Source organism: Molossus molossus, unplaced genomic scaffold (genome assembly GCF_014108415.1).
Source record: "Molossus molossus isolate mMolMol1 unplaced genomic scaffold, mMolMol1.p scaffold_m16_p_7, whole genome shotgun sequence".
NCBI lineage: Eukaryota > Metazoa > Chordata > Mammalia > Chiroptera > Molossidae > Molossus > Molossus molossus.
In genome coordinates, this window is record NW_023425401.1 from 67,900,899 (window position 1) to 67,917,853 (window position 16,955).

The following is a 16,955-nucleotide window of genomic DNA, read 5'->3' on the forward strand; positions in this document are numbered from 1 at the left end:
AAAGATGGATATATTAAGGAGAACAATGTAAAAGGTGTGCAGGATACCAGTTAGGTAAGAAGGTTCACTATGCAAGGTTGAGCAAAATAATCAGAGAGCTTGACTGTAGGTTTAATGTATGTTTGGGGGTCAGGAAGCATTGAAGTTTTTTGAACATAAGTGCAACTTTATAAATGCAGTGTCGTGTGAGATTAATCTGACAATGGTGAGCAGAACAGACGGGAGCTGAACTCTGCAAGGTTTGAAAAACACCTATAACTAAAATGATGAGGGTCAGGTCTAAGATTATGAAAGAGAGTAGAGAAAAGGGACAAATTCAGGACATGTTCCAGTTTTTAAATCCAACAACCAAATGAACCGATAATAGACATAGAACTTGGAGAATAACTTGCTAAGAGGTAAGAAGATGGGAAAGTCTAAGAGCTGTCTAAGTTTTAATGTTAAATGAGTAGGATATGATGTCCTCACCAAACTAGACAGTTGGAAAAAAGTCACTGTGAAGAGCGAGATACTGGATTCTGTTTTAATCATGTTAGTTCAAGGTAACATTATGGCATTAAAACAAACCAGCATATCAGGCAATTGTAGACACAGGTGCATAGCCCAGATGGGGGACATCCATGAAAAATCTTAAATCTTACACCATCAGACAAGTTTGGTCTGTGAGAGAGGTGAAGCAGAACTAAAGAGATTTTTGTGTTTTTTATTTTTTAACCTTACTATGAAAATTGTTTCCTTAAACCCAAGTTCCCATACTTATTCCTTTTGCTTTGGTATATATGAATAGGTACTTCTCTGTTTATTTTGCTTTAAAGTTATTCTCTCAAATCTCCTATTCACCTCCTTATTTTTTCTTCAACTGCCACCCTGGCTGAACTTAGCCAACCACTTGATCCTCTCTATTTTTCGCTCTTCATTTTCTATAATGCAAGGGAGTTAAACCATAGACAATATCAATGTGCTTTCTAGTCTCCCATATGGTTAAGTTTGGGACATATGACCAGTTCTGGTGGGTGAACTATGAGAAGCAAGAGATGTCTCTTTCAGCCCAATGCAGTTTGTTTCCTCCAGGTTTGTATTTCCCTCTTGTGGTAACCTCAGGGTTAATGTGCTCCAGATGGTGTCACTACAAAATGGAGGCAAGTCCACATGTTCTATATTGGACTTTATATAGGCAAAAAAATAAGCCTTGGTTGGGCTGAGTCACTAAAATTAGGAAGTGATCTGCTGTGGGTACTAGTATTATTTATGGCAAGTCACATACCATCCTATAAGATCCTGACATTTGAGAATGACTGAGCTATTTCAAATAGAGAAGTTACAGGAGAATTTGAAGAGCAGGGCAAAGTTTTCATTATGGAAGACATTGTATACTGCCTATACCTCAAATTTGCCTCCCACTCCACACTCAAGTCATGAAGATTGGAAATATTTTATTAATGTTTTCTTAAGCAATATAATCTCTATAACACAATGTGAGGCAATCTACATAGGAAATACAGAGCATTCCTGGCTCATGCACAGTTATTTCTTATTTGCCCTAAGAATCCACCCAAGACTTCTGGTCAAGTTGTCAGCATAGGTAAACGTGGTATTGCCTCCTCTAACAAACTCATCAAAATTACAAGTAAACTACAACACAACTATCATTCAGAACTACCTGAAATTGAGCTGAATGGAAGTCCTACAACCATGAAATTAACAAAACAGCCACACTGAGACTGGTAAGAGAGGCATAGGCACAGACAGGCTGGTCCCACACCCACATGTGGCAGATAAAAATCAGGAGGAACACCTCAGCTGTGCAGCTCTTCCCTGAGAAGTGAGGGGTCCCCATCCCACATCAGGCACCCAGCTCAGGGTTCCAGTGCCAAGAATAAAAGTCCCCATAACTTCTGGCTGAAAAAACCAACAGGACCTGAGGCGGAGGGACGCTGTGGCTGCTGGAGCCCCGGGCAGGTCCTTTTAAAGGGCCTGTGCATGGACTTACTCGGACTTGCTCCCTCTGAGCTCTAAGGAGAGGCAGCTTGAGGGGTGCCAGAGACATACAGAGAAGAACTGAGCTGTTTGGCCTTAGGATGAGGGCTGATAGGGCAGCTTTTTTCTGGATAGAGGTGCTGGCAGAGAGTGATGTTTCTTTGGTGAGCCTTCCCCTGGGGTGGCAGACAGCTGCCATATCTGGGACTCCAGCGACATGGCTCACCCTATTGCCCCACCCTGGTGATTACTTGAGGCCCTGCCCCACCCAACTTTTTGGCCCACCCAAGCTATTTCCAAAAGCTTTGCCATAGAATTGGCCTGTCTTGGATCCTGCTTCAGAGTTTCCTAACATTTCTCAAACAAGCAGTATCTAGATTCAGAGAGCCTCATACCTCTCGTTAAGTGGCCCCAGGCCTGGAACTAGAAGCAACCAGCCTTGGTTCACAACTTGGCTTTTCCTTGACACCTCCAAGCCTAGCACAAGAAGCAGCCATCTGCATATCACTTTGTAGCTTATGCCGGGTGGCCCCGGATAGAACACAGGCAGTGGCTGACACACCAAGTGAACAGCTTCAGACCATATTGAAAGACCATTATTCGACCACCTCTACAAGTGACACACTCAATGAGTGGACTCAGTGGGTACCAGAGCCCTGATGAAGTAAGTCTTGTTCTGTGTGGTGGGCCCTACACAACTGATTCTCTAAGGTAATCAAAGGCCATTGGCCAGTGGGTATAGCCAATCCTTGCAGCTGATCAGCCTGAGTAAATCCCTCCCATTGACATGCCAATAGTGACCAAGACTCAACTACAACAGAAAGGTGTACAGTCCACACTAGGGGTGGACCTCGAGAGCCCACCTGGGGTGATCAGGGAGACTTCCACTGGATCCTACAGAACACCTACAACAATAGGCCACCCTAGAAAGCCTAGGAAACATAGCAACTCTACCTAATACATAGAAACAATCACAGGGAAGCATCCAAAATAAGGAGACAAAGAAACATGTCCCAAATGAAAGAAAAGAACAAAACAGCAGGAAAAGAACTAAACAAAATAGAGATAAGCAATGTAACAGATACAGAGTTCAAAACACAGGTTATAAAGTTGCTTAAGGAACTTGATGAGACATTCAAGGAACTTAAGGAGACCTCCAAGAAACTTAGTGAGAGCATCAACAACATAAAAAAGGCAGTCAGAAATGAAGGATGCACTAACTGAAATAAAGAATAATTTACAGGGAATTAATAGTAGAGTAGGTAAAGCCAAGAAGCAAACAATTGATTTGGAATATAAGTAAGCAGAAAACCCCCAATCAGAACAGCAAAAAGAAAAAAAGAATCCAAAATAATAAGGATAGTGTAAGGAGCCTCTGGGACAACTTTAAGCTTGCCAACATTAGCATCATTGGTGTGGCAGAAAGAGAAGACAGAGAGCAAGAAATTGAAAACCTATTTGAAAAAATAATGATAGAAAACTTCCTAACTTGGTGAAGGACACAGACATACAAGTCCAAGAAGTACAGAGAGTCCCAAACAAGTTGAACCCAAAGAGGTCCCCACCAAGACACATTATCATCAAAATGCCAAAGGTTAAATATGAAAAATCTTAAAAGCAGCAAGAGAAAAGCAGTTTGTTACCTACAAAGGAGCTCCTATAAGACTGTCAGCTGATTTCTCAAAAGACACTTTGCAGGCCAGAAAGGATGGCAAGAAATATTCAAGGTGATGAAAAGCAATGACCTACAACCAAGATTACTGTATCCTGCAAAGCTATCATTTAGAATTGATGGATATATCAAGAATTTCCCAGACAAGAAAAATCTAAAAGTTCATCACCACCAAACCAGTATTATATGAAATGTTGAAGGATCTTCTTGAAGGAGGAGAAGAACAAAAATATGAATAATAAAACGGCAATTAATTCTTATCTATCAACAATTGAATCTATAAACAAAATGAGCAAGCAGAACAGAAACAGACTCATAGATACAGAGAACTTTTTTTGTTATTTGCCACATGGGTGGGGGCTGGGTGGATTGGTAAAAAAGGTGAAGAAATTAAGAAGTACAAATTGATTGTTAGACTGATAAACCTCAAAGGGAAGGGTGGAGGGAAGGGTGAGATAAACCAAAGAACTTCTATGCATACATGCATAACCAATGGACACCAACAATAGTGTGGGGATGGCAGGAGGGGTGAGGATTGGGGAGGAGGAGGTCAATGGGGAAAAAGGGGGGGAGGAATATCTGTAATATATTGAACAATAAAGATGAGTTAAAAAAAAGAAAAGAGAGAGAGAATCCACCTGATATTTATTATTGCACATTCTGCTTACATGCTTTACAAATGACATGTAACAACACTAAAGGAATGTTATCTGTGAACCTTATTTTGAAGACCTCATATTAAAGTCAAATATATGTGCAGATTATATAATTTAACAACACTTGTGTTTTTCCACTCCATTATGGACACTGGTATGCTTCTCAGATAAAATTTTATACTTAATTATGCAATGAATGTCTTTTGTTTTAACTACTTTTATTTTTGGTGGGAAATTATTGATGAAGATTTTTTCTGTGTGTGTGTGTCCTCTCCATAGAAATAGTTATTTTTTCAATGGGAATAAATATTGAGAATAGAGGAATCATTTAGAGGTTTGAAGCCAGAAATATCTGCTCAGAGTTAATCATAATTTCCTTTGTAACCCCCATAAATAGCTGAGGTTACATAAGTAATGTGGAGTGTGATTAGGGTTTACTGAGCATAGGCATAAGATATTTACAAAATTTTGACATGAAACACACTTTATCCTAACACTCTATACTTTTTACCATGCAAATCTGGGGAAAGTGGCATCTGGTTCCTTGTTTTGTTTGTGGGTGGGCTCTTCACTAATCTATGGAATTTCTACTCTGTTACAAACCAATGTCTGAAGATATGACATGCAAAAAGCTCAATTCTTTCCATATTTAAGATCAATGATAGTGCCATGTATATGCAACTATACTGTCATAGTGGAAGAGTTAGTTTTCAATTCTCAGAATAATCTAATAAAATGATCCTTGCAGTTTAGATGGTTGAATTACCATTTTTTGAGAAGAAAACATAGATTACTCCAGTGAGCGTTGATTTAGTTCCCAAAGGTAGATATGGAAGAAGCTCATGATTTGGGAAGCTGGTGAGTTTAGCTAGCTACAATATTTGGATAAGGGACAGGGCCATGCCACTAGAACCACCATGGTCTTCTAGCAGCACGCAAGTGTTCTAAAACACCGATTTTATTTTAAAGTGAAATGTTCATTGTAAAACGATGTAAAGAATTATCAAAGTGGGCAAGGTTCAAATCTAACACAGTAACAACATAGTTTTAATTTTTTTAGAAAAAAATTGAGTAGAACTTCTTCAAAACACTGACCCAAAGTAGAGTAAAAGGGGCTTTCCTTTCTGGTTTCCAATAGTAAAACATTGATCCCAAAAACAAATATATTTTGCCCTCTAGAGGTTTACTCTTCTGTGGAGCAGTAGTCTGGTCCTCTTTATTTCACTGTCTTTTAGCTGTCTTACATTGATCTCCAAAACCATAAGTTTGCTAATTTCCCCCTCCCCCACCCCCCTTAGTTCCTAAGCTAATGCTGATGGGGAAAAAGGTATTTGGCTCAGGAAAAGTCTCACAGATAATGGTGGGTTGGTGGAGAGAAGAATGGTAAGAGAATAGTTAATATATTTGTGACTCAATATGTTCCAAGCAAAATATTAAGTACTATATAAATTTTAGCTTCTTACTCCTCTAAAAAAGTCCCTTAAGAAGCTATTATAATGGTTGTTTCCTTTTATTGATGACAATCTGAGACTGTTAGGGGTTAATTAACATCCTCACTAAATAGAGGTTATAGGATGTGAACCAGACCCATCTTGTCCTCTTCCTACCACCTTGCTTTTCTGGGCATACATGATTGACTACAGCTTCTGAGTACTTGCATGCCATTTCCCCCCACCTGCCATCCCTGCAACCACACATACCCACACACATACACACATGGTTTCTTAAAGACTAGAACACTCAATCCAGGAAAATGGAAATCTCTGGAGTCTGAGTATCTTCTATAGCATTGTGTATTTACATGATTTCTTACTCATTTGAGATGTGTCTTAACTCCAATATCTTCCAAGTATTGGACCCTGTCAGAAACCTAAGCAGTAACTGAGTCCTGCTTCCTAGCTGTGGCTTCTGTCATCCTCCTTCACATGCAATCTATCTTTACAACTCAAACATTAGCAAAAGCCAGGCTTAATGAAAAGACTTCCCAACACAATGTACTACCTCTACTTGCCTTTGTAAGTGTACCTTTGCCTGAAATATCACCCTCACTATTTTCTATCTGTCAAATTGTGCTCCCAGATATTGATAATGACCAGAATCTTTTATAAGCCTAAAGATGAGTCCACAAAGATAACAAGTTTGACTTCACCACAAATCTCCTCTGTAGCTAGGATAATTCTCCTCAAGTCTATCCATTGCCTGAGCAGCAGGTCCCCACTTAGGCCTGGTTCCTTTTCACTTACAATTTTTCCAGTATTTCTCACTGTTGAGCCCATCACCATATCTTATCAACCCAAGTGAACTGATATGTTCTACCCAGAAGCAAGAAAGGAAGTGTTTATGTGTTTTTAATGAAAAAAAAAAAAAATGTATAAGGGCATGGTTTGTGTCCTGGGATAATCTAGCATGTTCTTCATTTAGGTCCTTGGAAAGTATATTAATAAGATAATAATTTTCATTTATTTAACTGTTATATAATACCTTATAGATTGTTTCCAAAGATGGCCACCAACAGTTTATCCCATGCCTGTCCTCCCAGTAAAAGGTAGAATTTATTTCCCCTCCCTTTGAATTTGGACTGGCTTTTTGATGTGTTTAGACCAATGGGCATCATGCCAATATGAAGCCTAGTCCTTAAAAATGCTACCAGATTCCTCTTTGTGCTCTTATAGCCCTGAGGCACAGTGTAAGAGGAGCAACTAGCTGCATCAAGAAAGAAATAGAGATAGAGAGAAAGAGAGATCCAGCTATCCCCCAGCTATTTCAGTCACCCCAGAGGTACCAGACATATAAATGAAACCATTGTTGGACCTTCTAACCTCAACTAAGTCCCTATCTAAATTCAGTGTGACCCCCACTTGACTTCATTTGGAGCAAAAGGATGACCCAGCTGAGCTCTACCAACCCAAAGAGTGACAATAAATATTAAATCATTGTTGTTTAAGCTGCTAAGTGTTAAGGTAGTTTGTAATTAGAAATATTCCCCCTTTTACTGGAACAAGTATGCCTTGCATTCTGCTTGTATCCAATATATATTTATTTCAGTCAATACTGGCAAAGACATTGACTCCTATTGTTCGTTGTAAGGGTTCAAGAGTAAAGAAGCCTGGGGGATAATCTGAATTCTCTAAATTAACATTCCTTACCCTACCTTTGGAGAAGTTTCAGGGCAGCATCTGAGATAAAGTACACAGTCAGGGCCAACCATGTACTTTTTTTTTTTTTGGAAGTGTTTTTGAGGTTGGGGAGAGGTGATTTTTAATCTAGCTCCTGACAAATTACTGCCTGAGAGAGTAAAACTGCGTATATGTTTTTTATCTAATGACAGAACTCTACATTTTATCTAAAGTGATATTATGTGCAAACCAGATATTTTACATAGCCAGTAGTTTGCCTTCAAATATTTATAAATCTCCCTAATAGCTGACAAGACTTGAGATCGGCAGTGACTTTAGCTCTTGGTTAATATTTCTTATTTTAAACTCCATGGATTAGGCTATAGATTTTTTTTAAGGACAATATTTCCCTAGGAGGTTGTTAAAAAAACAACTTCAAATATCATAATTGCTTTTACTTTCAGAGAAAGCAACTAAATGTTCATGTTTTATTGTGTCTTTTTGTTCATGGAAGTTCTTCATTAAAGGATATATTTACCCTATTCTCTTTTGAACCAGCAAAAGCCCTTTTGTGGCAGTATCAAGGAGGCCTTTGAGTAGCTCTTTCAGGTCCCTAGGATAATTGCTAAATTATTTTTCAGTATATTATAATTTAATGGCCTAGAGATCATTTGAATCCCTACAGGTAGACAGCTGTTAACTATCCCTGAGCTCCTCTGGCTCTTGGAAATGAACTGAAAATGAAGTTGTTTGCAGCTGCAGTTGATAGAGCTACCATCTGCTAAGCTCCCTAAAAGCTCTGAGCCAAGGACGTTGTTTCTAACTGCTTCACAGCACAATGAGCAGTTTTCTAAAGGAAACTGGCTTGAAGGTCATTTCTTCCCATCTCCAGAAGGCATTTCCAGAAAGAAGCACCTGGTGACCCTGATCCTTTGTCATCTAAGCCTTTGTTCTGAAACTACTCCAAGGATAGGGGAATTGGAGAATTCAAGATACCTTCTCCAGGACTTCAGCAGTGTGACCATTTACACCTACATGAAACTCTCTCTGCCTCAAAGTCTACCTTTACGTGTCCTTCTCTTTGTGCTCCTCTCTTTGGGCAACCACCTCCCACAGCAATGTTGCCTTCTGAAATGCTCAAACATAGTATACCACAAGATTATCTTTCTGCTTTTTGTTTTCTGAATTCTTAGTATCCCTTTTACCCCTCTATAGCCTAAGCAAACACACCCATAGTTTAGTACCATATCTTCCAACTTCTAATTGAATGTCTCCTACCAGACTTCCTATCTTTCCCAATCAGCATTTATAAAGAGAAATCAATCATATTTCCATCCAAATAATGGCTGAATCTGAATTTTTCTATTTGCTGACTCAAATTTTTGAGTTTTGACCTTGAACAGCCTACTTACAGGCTATTGATCTACTTACTTTGCAAGCCCAATATTACAACCATAGATTAAAAACTTCACTGTCTAAAATCTGGATACTTGCAGTAGTTTTCTAGTTCTTCCTTTTGTCTCTCTCTCTTTCTTTTTTTTTTTTTTTTTTTTTTTTTTACCTTCTAAGATACATTGCTCCTGGAGAAATTGTTCTAATGTAATTATTCTTACTTTACACCTCTGTTCAAAAATCTCAAATTCTGGGGAAGGCAGGAGGGAGTTGGGAGCAGGAAGAAGGGGGTCAATGGGAAACAAGGGGGGACATTCGTAATGCTTTCACAATTTAAAAAAAGAAAAGAAAATCTGCAATTATTTCTCATATTCAATATAAATGCTTTCACAATGACATGTAAAGTATTTTACAATATGGCCTCTACCTACCTACCTGGCCTCACATCCAGCCCGTGTCTTGCATTTGCATAGATATTGGACTGAACCATTATGTTGAGCAATTTCAGAGGGTGTATTGATGTGAACCTCCGTGTGGAGGGTGGTGTGCAATGCAGAGGACCTGGTCATTACATGCCATAGACACTTCCACCTCTAGGCCTTTGCCTATTCTGTGTTTCCCCTTCCTTTTACTTCTTCCTCATATTTATTTTCCCTTTATATTGTCACATTCGAGCCCAATATTTTTTCCTCTGGAAAGGCTTCTCCCATTTGCCTTTGTTTTTAACCTGTAGCAATTTATTGTTTAAATCATTAGTTGGCACTTATGTTCTACCATGCACTTATTTCAATTTAGTTATTCTTTATGTGTGTTATCTATTTCTGGAACTACAAAAAATGTTTTTAGATAGCAGGAACTACTCTGAAATTATGTGTAGCTTCAATGTTCATTAATAATGATATTTATGATGACAGTTTCTAATGTTTGTTTGTTTTTTTCACACATAGACCATAGTTGTAAAAAATATTTTCTTTAATGTCTAGGCAGAAAGATTTGTAACAAAAGAGTGGATAACTGCATTGCCCATAACCACATACCTCTTTTTTTTTTTTTTTTTACTCTTAATATCTGATTTTATATTTCAATCAATTAATTAACATATATCATGATAGAAATGCTAGTATCAGCCAGAGTTTAAGGCTGCTGAAAATATTGTTTATAGCATATGGTGTTGCTATCTAGTTCTCTGTTGAAATTTTCTCCTCCCTTTGCATTGCCTTCACACTCTCCTGATTCTCTTTCTATTCCTCTTTATTCATCTTATTTGAAAAAAAAAAAAAAAATATATATATATATATATATATATATATTTGTCATGCATCTTTCTCTCAGACCTTTCCTTTGGCTCTCTTCTTTTCTCACTCCAATAACTAGCTCAAGGAGGAGGATGGTTCCCATGCCTGTCTACAGCAGTGAACCTTTTTCTAACTGCCAGATATACATCCTCTTTTGCCAGCTGGAAACCCTCCTTGGATGTTCTTTAGACACTTCACACTTATTTTTCTCCCCCTCCCTATGCGTCTGTCTTGGTTAATTGCACTACCATCTTCTCAAGCTAAAAGTTCAGGGTCATCATTCTTTTTTCTACTTCTTACTCCCAACACCAGTCTTGGTCTCCTGTAGTTTTCACCTTTTAAATATGTTTTATTTTCTCTGCTGTTATGTCTTGAGTCCTTTGCATCCATCAGGATAATTAACCCTAGCTGCTGTAGCTGTCAAACTTAAGAAATCTTTTTTTTTATTTTTTCCACCACAATTCATCCCCTTTATGCCCTCTTTCACTTTCACCCATTCCACCCCCCTGTACTGTAGGTGCAGACAAGTACTGTATATCTTTTCTTATCTATTTTTGCTCAATCCCTCCACCCTCTACCCCATGCACACACATACCAGAACTGTTCTCTACCTGCTCTCTATCTATGACTCTGTCTCTATTTTGTTTGGTAGTTCAGCTTGTTCATTAAATTTCTCATATTAGTGAACCCACTGAATGGAAGAATAACTCACATCTGCTAAGGGGTTAATATCCACAATTTCTAAAAAACTTATAAAACTCAACACCAAAAAAATAAAATAAAATAAAAAAACAGCAACAACAAAAAAACAGTTCAATTTAAAAAATGGATAAAAGACCTGAATAGACACTTCTCCAAAAAAGACATACAGATGGTGAATAGAAATATGAGAAGATGCTCACATCACTAATCATCAGAAAAATGCAAATTAAAACTACAACGAGATATCACTTAACACCTGTCAGAATGGCTGTCATCAGCAAGTCAACAAACAAGTGTTGGAGAAAATGTGAAGAAAATGGAACCCTTGTGCACTATTGGTGGGATTGTATGTTGGTACAGTCACTGTGGTAAGCAGTATGGAGTTACTTCAAAAAATTTAAAATGGAACTGCCTTATGATCCAGTGATTCCACTTCTGGAAATGTATTTGAAGAAACCCAAAACACTCATTTGAAAGAATATATGTACCCCTATCTTCACTGCAGCATTATTGATGATAGCCAAGATCTAGAAGCAGCCCAAATGTCTATCAATAGATAAATGGATATAAAAGCTATGGTACATTTACACAATGGAATACTACTGTGCCATAAAAAAAGAAATAAAATTCTACCCTTTGTGACAGCATGGATGGATCTGGAGAACATTATGCTAAATGAAATAAGCCACTCAGAGAAAGACAAATTTAGAAATCTTAATGGCTTAAAATAACAGTGGTATGGTTATGGATTCATTCAAATCTAATACAGGTGGTCTCTGAAGTGGCTTTCCTCCATGTGGTCATTCAGGATTCATTCTGCTTTCATCTGTCATCTCAATAAATGCATCTGTGATCTCTGATAAAAGAGAAGAGAGAAAAGAGGAACAGACCAGCACTTTATGCCTTATACAGATGTAACACATGAGAAGTGCAAGGAGAAGTGGCAGACCATTGGGCAGAAGTAGTCACATAATCTACTGGAAAAATAAGAAAGGCTGAAAAATATGGAGACACGTGGAATATATGGTGAGCACTAAATATCTACTATGTTCTTCTTCTCTCTCACCTGCACCACTGTCCCTTCTCCTAACTTGTTTCCCTAGTTTCAGTTTTCTATTTTACCCTACTTATATACTTACACTAAAAAGGTTTTATTTGTTATATTTTTCTTTCTTGTAAAATACAAAACTCATCATGTCACTTCTCATTTAAAATTCAACAATGACTTTCTACTATGCACAGAATAAAATTTAAAGTCCTGCAAAATCTGACTTCAATCTACTTTTCCATTTATACCTCAATGTCTACAAACCCTTAGCTAGAACCATGCTAGACAAAATAGCCTCTGTTCATTCTTTTACTTTCACCCTTTGGTACATATACGACTCTCTTTCTGGAATATATGGAAAATGTAATTTTAATGCATTTTTTAAGATTCATTTTTTCCCCAATATTTATTAATTTATTTTTGTTATAGATGTTTCTCCTTTTTTCACTCTAGATACCCTCCTTTCCTTCCTGGACCCCCCACCCCCACCCCCAGCATTGTTATCTATGTCCATTGGTTATGCATACATGCATATAAGTTCTTTGGTTCATCTCATCCATCCCCCTGTCCCCCTATCCTGAGGTTTGTCAGTCTGAACCATACTCCATTCTATGTCTCTGTGTATATTTTATTCATCAGCCAACCTTGTTCATTATATTCTACAAATAAGTGAGATCATGTGATACTTGCCTTTCTCTGACTGGCTTATTTCGCTTAGCACAATACTCTCAAGGTCCCTCCATGTTGTCTCAAAGAATAAGAAATCTTATTTTCTTACAGCTGCATAGTATTTCATTGTATATATGTACCACAGCTTTTCTCTCTGAATCATTATGTCAATGCAAACATTGAACATAGATACCTACAGAAAAAAATATATATATACAAGTCAACAACTCAATTTTTAAAAAAATTTACTGAATTTATTCAGGTGACATTGGTTAATAAGATTATATCAGTTTCAGGCATACAATTATATAATATATTATGTATATATTATATTGTGTGTTCACCACCCCAAGTCAGGTCTCCTTCCATCACCATTTATCTCCCCTTTACTCTCTTCTACCTCCCCCCACTCCCTTTTTCCTCTGGTAATCACCATACTATTGTCTGTGTCTATGAGTTTGTTTTTTAATTTGATCAATCTCTTCACCTTTGTTTTTTTTCACCCAGGCCCCCAATCCTCCTCCCTATCCATATCTATGAGGCTGTTTCTATTTTATCTGTTAGTTTATTGTGTTCATTACAAATCCAATTCTTCTAGTCCTCTTTATCTTAGAAAAAAACAGAACTAGGGCTCAGTTTGCTTCTTTTCCCCTTAAATTAAGAATGTAAACACACTTTGTATCATTCCTACCCTATGTAGGCTCTAATCCCTCAAAAAGCCTGTGGTGAATGGTGCTGCTTTCTTAAACACAGGTTCTAGATCCCTAATAAGACTATTACAGGAAAATTTGGAGACACACAACAGCTGATGAATTTCATATTAGAACTGGAGTATTTCTCTCCTGGTCTAATCCATGACCACATGAGCCAGCTTTTTCTGCCAGCAACTACCCCTGGGACCAGGTTTCTATCTGGATGTAGAGGAAGATGAGATCTTTGCTGTTGACGGATTAAGCTACCAGGAGCTATGATTATTCAAACACAGAATAGGAAATTTCCCTTGGGAAACCAAGCTGCTTTAGCAATAGACCAAAGAATTAGTGAGAAGACAGTATAGCCTAGGGGAAACAGCCAGCTGTCTGCATGAAGATAGACAATCCAAGGTCAAGTCTATTAAGAAGGCCTGTTATTTAACCCCTCTAATCTACAGGTTCATCTGCATTTCTTTCAGGAATAGGGGTAGTAATTACATAAAACAACAAATGTATGGCAGATTAATATCTGAGATGTTAATTTGTATTTTCTCTCTGCACCTCCTCTCCCACATACACTCATAGACAACCCAATATTTGGATTTACTTACATTAAGGATTTTTCATTTCATGAAAGAGAACTCTTTGTCTCAGTAAAAATGTTCCTGTCCTTCTGTATTGCTAAATTCACAAAACAGATACCAGTACAGGAGAAGAGAGTGAGAGGACCATGGAAGGAAGAGAGAGCTGGAGGCTGACAGATGACAGAGAAATCATGAACTGTTGTGAGGCAGTGCCTTAAGTCGACCTCAGAGGGTGCCCAAAGGAAGGCAGTACAATAAATAGAAGGGCTCTCAGCCTATCAAACATTCCAGGGCCACAGCTATACTGTCAAAAGCCCAGAGCTGCAGGAATTGGAGGTCTCAGGAGCAACTAGTGTAGCCTGACAACAGAGGGCTGGAATTGTCTTTTGTTATACAGGATAATCATAGTAATGATTAAGAATTCATTTCTCTACCAAGCAGGTAGAATGGAGGCTGGAAATTTAATTTTAATTGAGTTAAAGAAAATCTTGAAATACAATGTTTCTCATGCCCCTGTGTTTTAGAATAAGGAGCTTATGTGCTACCAGTGTAAAGTCCCTCACACTTGGTAAGCTTTAGTAGATGTTCATCTGTCTCCTCCTTTCCATCCCTTTTATTCTACTGCTCTGAATATAATGGCAAGTGCTCAGGTAGATCTGCTTGCACCATTACATTAACTCTGACCCAGTCTCCTGGAATGAAAGTTCTATATCATACAAAATAGTTCTATTAAAATCACAGTGAAAGCTAATGGTGTAAAGTTCTTAAGATAGAACAATAACTCAAAAATCTCAGAAAGATAAAATTATAAAAATATGTAGCCATACTCAGGCTCACTTTTTCAGAGGATTTATCATGCTCTTTGGAGCAGGGAGACATAAACCTCTATTTATATACTTTGGCATTTTGCCTAAGGTTTGTTCTCAAGGCAGCCCTCATGAAGACAAGGTTCAGGTAAGGTGGGCAGAATAAGTGACAGGTTGCTGTTACTTGCTCTGTCCCTTTTTTTTATCCTCACCCGAGAACATTTTTGCATTTATATTCAGATAGAGTGGGAGGGAGAGAGGGAGGAAGAGAGAGAGAGAAACATCGACGTGAGAGAAACACATCAAGTGGTTGCCACCCACACAACCCCAATCGGGGGCAAGGACAAACTGCAACTGAGGTACGTGCTCTTAGTGGGAACCAAACCTGGGACTCTCAGTCCGTAGGCTGACACTAACTGCTGAGCCAAACCGGCCAGAGCTGCCCTGTTCCTTTTTGTTCTAGATCAGAAGTTAGCAAACTACAGCCCGTGGAACAAATGCAGCTCAGTGAAAAGTTTTATAAACAAAGTTTGTTGGAACACAGCCATGTTCATATTGTCTATGCCTTTTCTTGCACTACAACAGCAAACTTTAATAGTTGCAATTGAGATAGTGTGGTGTACAAAACAAAAAATATTTATTACCTGGCCCATTAATGAAAAATTTTGCTGACTCCTGTTCTAGATTTTGAATGTGGTGGGACTAGCCATACAAACACAACAAGGGAGCCTGACAGCTCTTACATTTTTGAAGTATGACATGTTTTAGTGTGAAAAGACTTCAGAAACATCTCTACCCTTTAAACTAATTCCCATGGAATCATCAAAATTGCTTTCTGTATTCAACCACTACTGTCGATGCACACACTATGTGCCAGGTCTTAATAGGTACAGTTGATACCGAATTAACAAGTATCACACTGCCCTTGTCCTCAAGGAGTTTCCAGTAAATGTAAGGAGATAAACGCCAAAGAGATCATTATTTCTGTGAACCTTCAGGACACTGGACCATATTTTTACAAGGCCTTAGCCTGGAAGCTCTATATTTATATGCTTCTAAACTTAGAATGGGGAGGAACATTAGAGTAGAAGGCTCCTCAACATGAACTGACAATTCTCTTCTAATAAAGATCATAGAAAATAGATTTCCTGTCTCTTTTGTTCTGGTACTCAATCTCTCATATACTTCTTGTTGTGACATGAATAAATATAAAGAAGTTCCTTTCAAACTAGATGTCAGTAAAGAAATCCCTAGGAAGTGCAAGTGTGGCCAAAATTACTTCTGCCCAGGATGGGTCTGTTTTACACCTGTTATCCCAGCATACATTTTTTTATTTGTTGTTACTCCTCACCTGAGGATATTTTTACATTGATTTTCAGAGAGAGTGGAAAGGAAAGAGAGAAAGACATTGATGAGAAGAGACACGCCAGTCAGTTGCCTCCCACATGACTTCGACTGGGCCTGGGGATTGAGCCTGCAACCCAGGTTTGTGCCCTTGACTGGGAATCAAAATCGTGACCCTTCGATCTGAGGGCCGATACTCCAACTGCTGAGCCAAACTGGCTAGGGTTGGACATAATTATTTTAATAGTGCCCCCTTTTAACTCTTCAAAGAGTTCTGTCTTGAACATTAAATTGCATGGTAACTTTACCTAGAACCCAAATCCTCAGCCTAGCCACCTTATAAAATATTGGTAACATAAAGTGTTGTTCTTACTGGTTCAAAATTGTACTTAGGTTATTCTACAAATAGAATACCTAATTAAAATGAAATACCTAACAATTCTTTTTCCCCCTCCCTAGAAAGCTGTATTCTATTTGCTTTTGATTGCATAGTTTAATTATCAAATAAATCCCAAAATGCCTAAAATAATCCTGACATATAGTAGAAAACAATTATATTTGCTGCATATGAGAATATTTATTGTTAAGAGATAAAATGAAGACTTAAGAAAGTAGCCTTTACATTAAGATCTTTATTTAATAAGTTGAAGAAACAACCACTTTTGTGAAGCTATGCCTGATTTGTACTCTGTCTCCATTGGAGGACCTTGAACTTACAGTTAGCTGTAATATTCTCAGGCAGAATTTAATATAGTGTCTCACTCATAGCAGTCTCATAGGAATTTCCGCATTAATTATTTACTGTCTGTTAACACATTCCAAAGACATAAATAGCAACAATGTCTCAAAAAATGCTAGAAAAAAACCCCTATCACTAATATTCTGAGCATTGCTTTAACTTTTTCTTCAGTGGCTGTTTGTCAATAAAAAGGTCTCTTTAATGAATGTCCTGCTCTTGAAACTCACCAATGGGAGGGAGCAGCTAGGTTGTAATCTGATTCA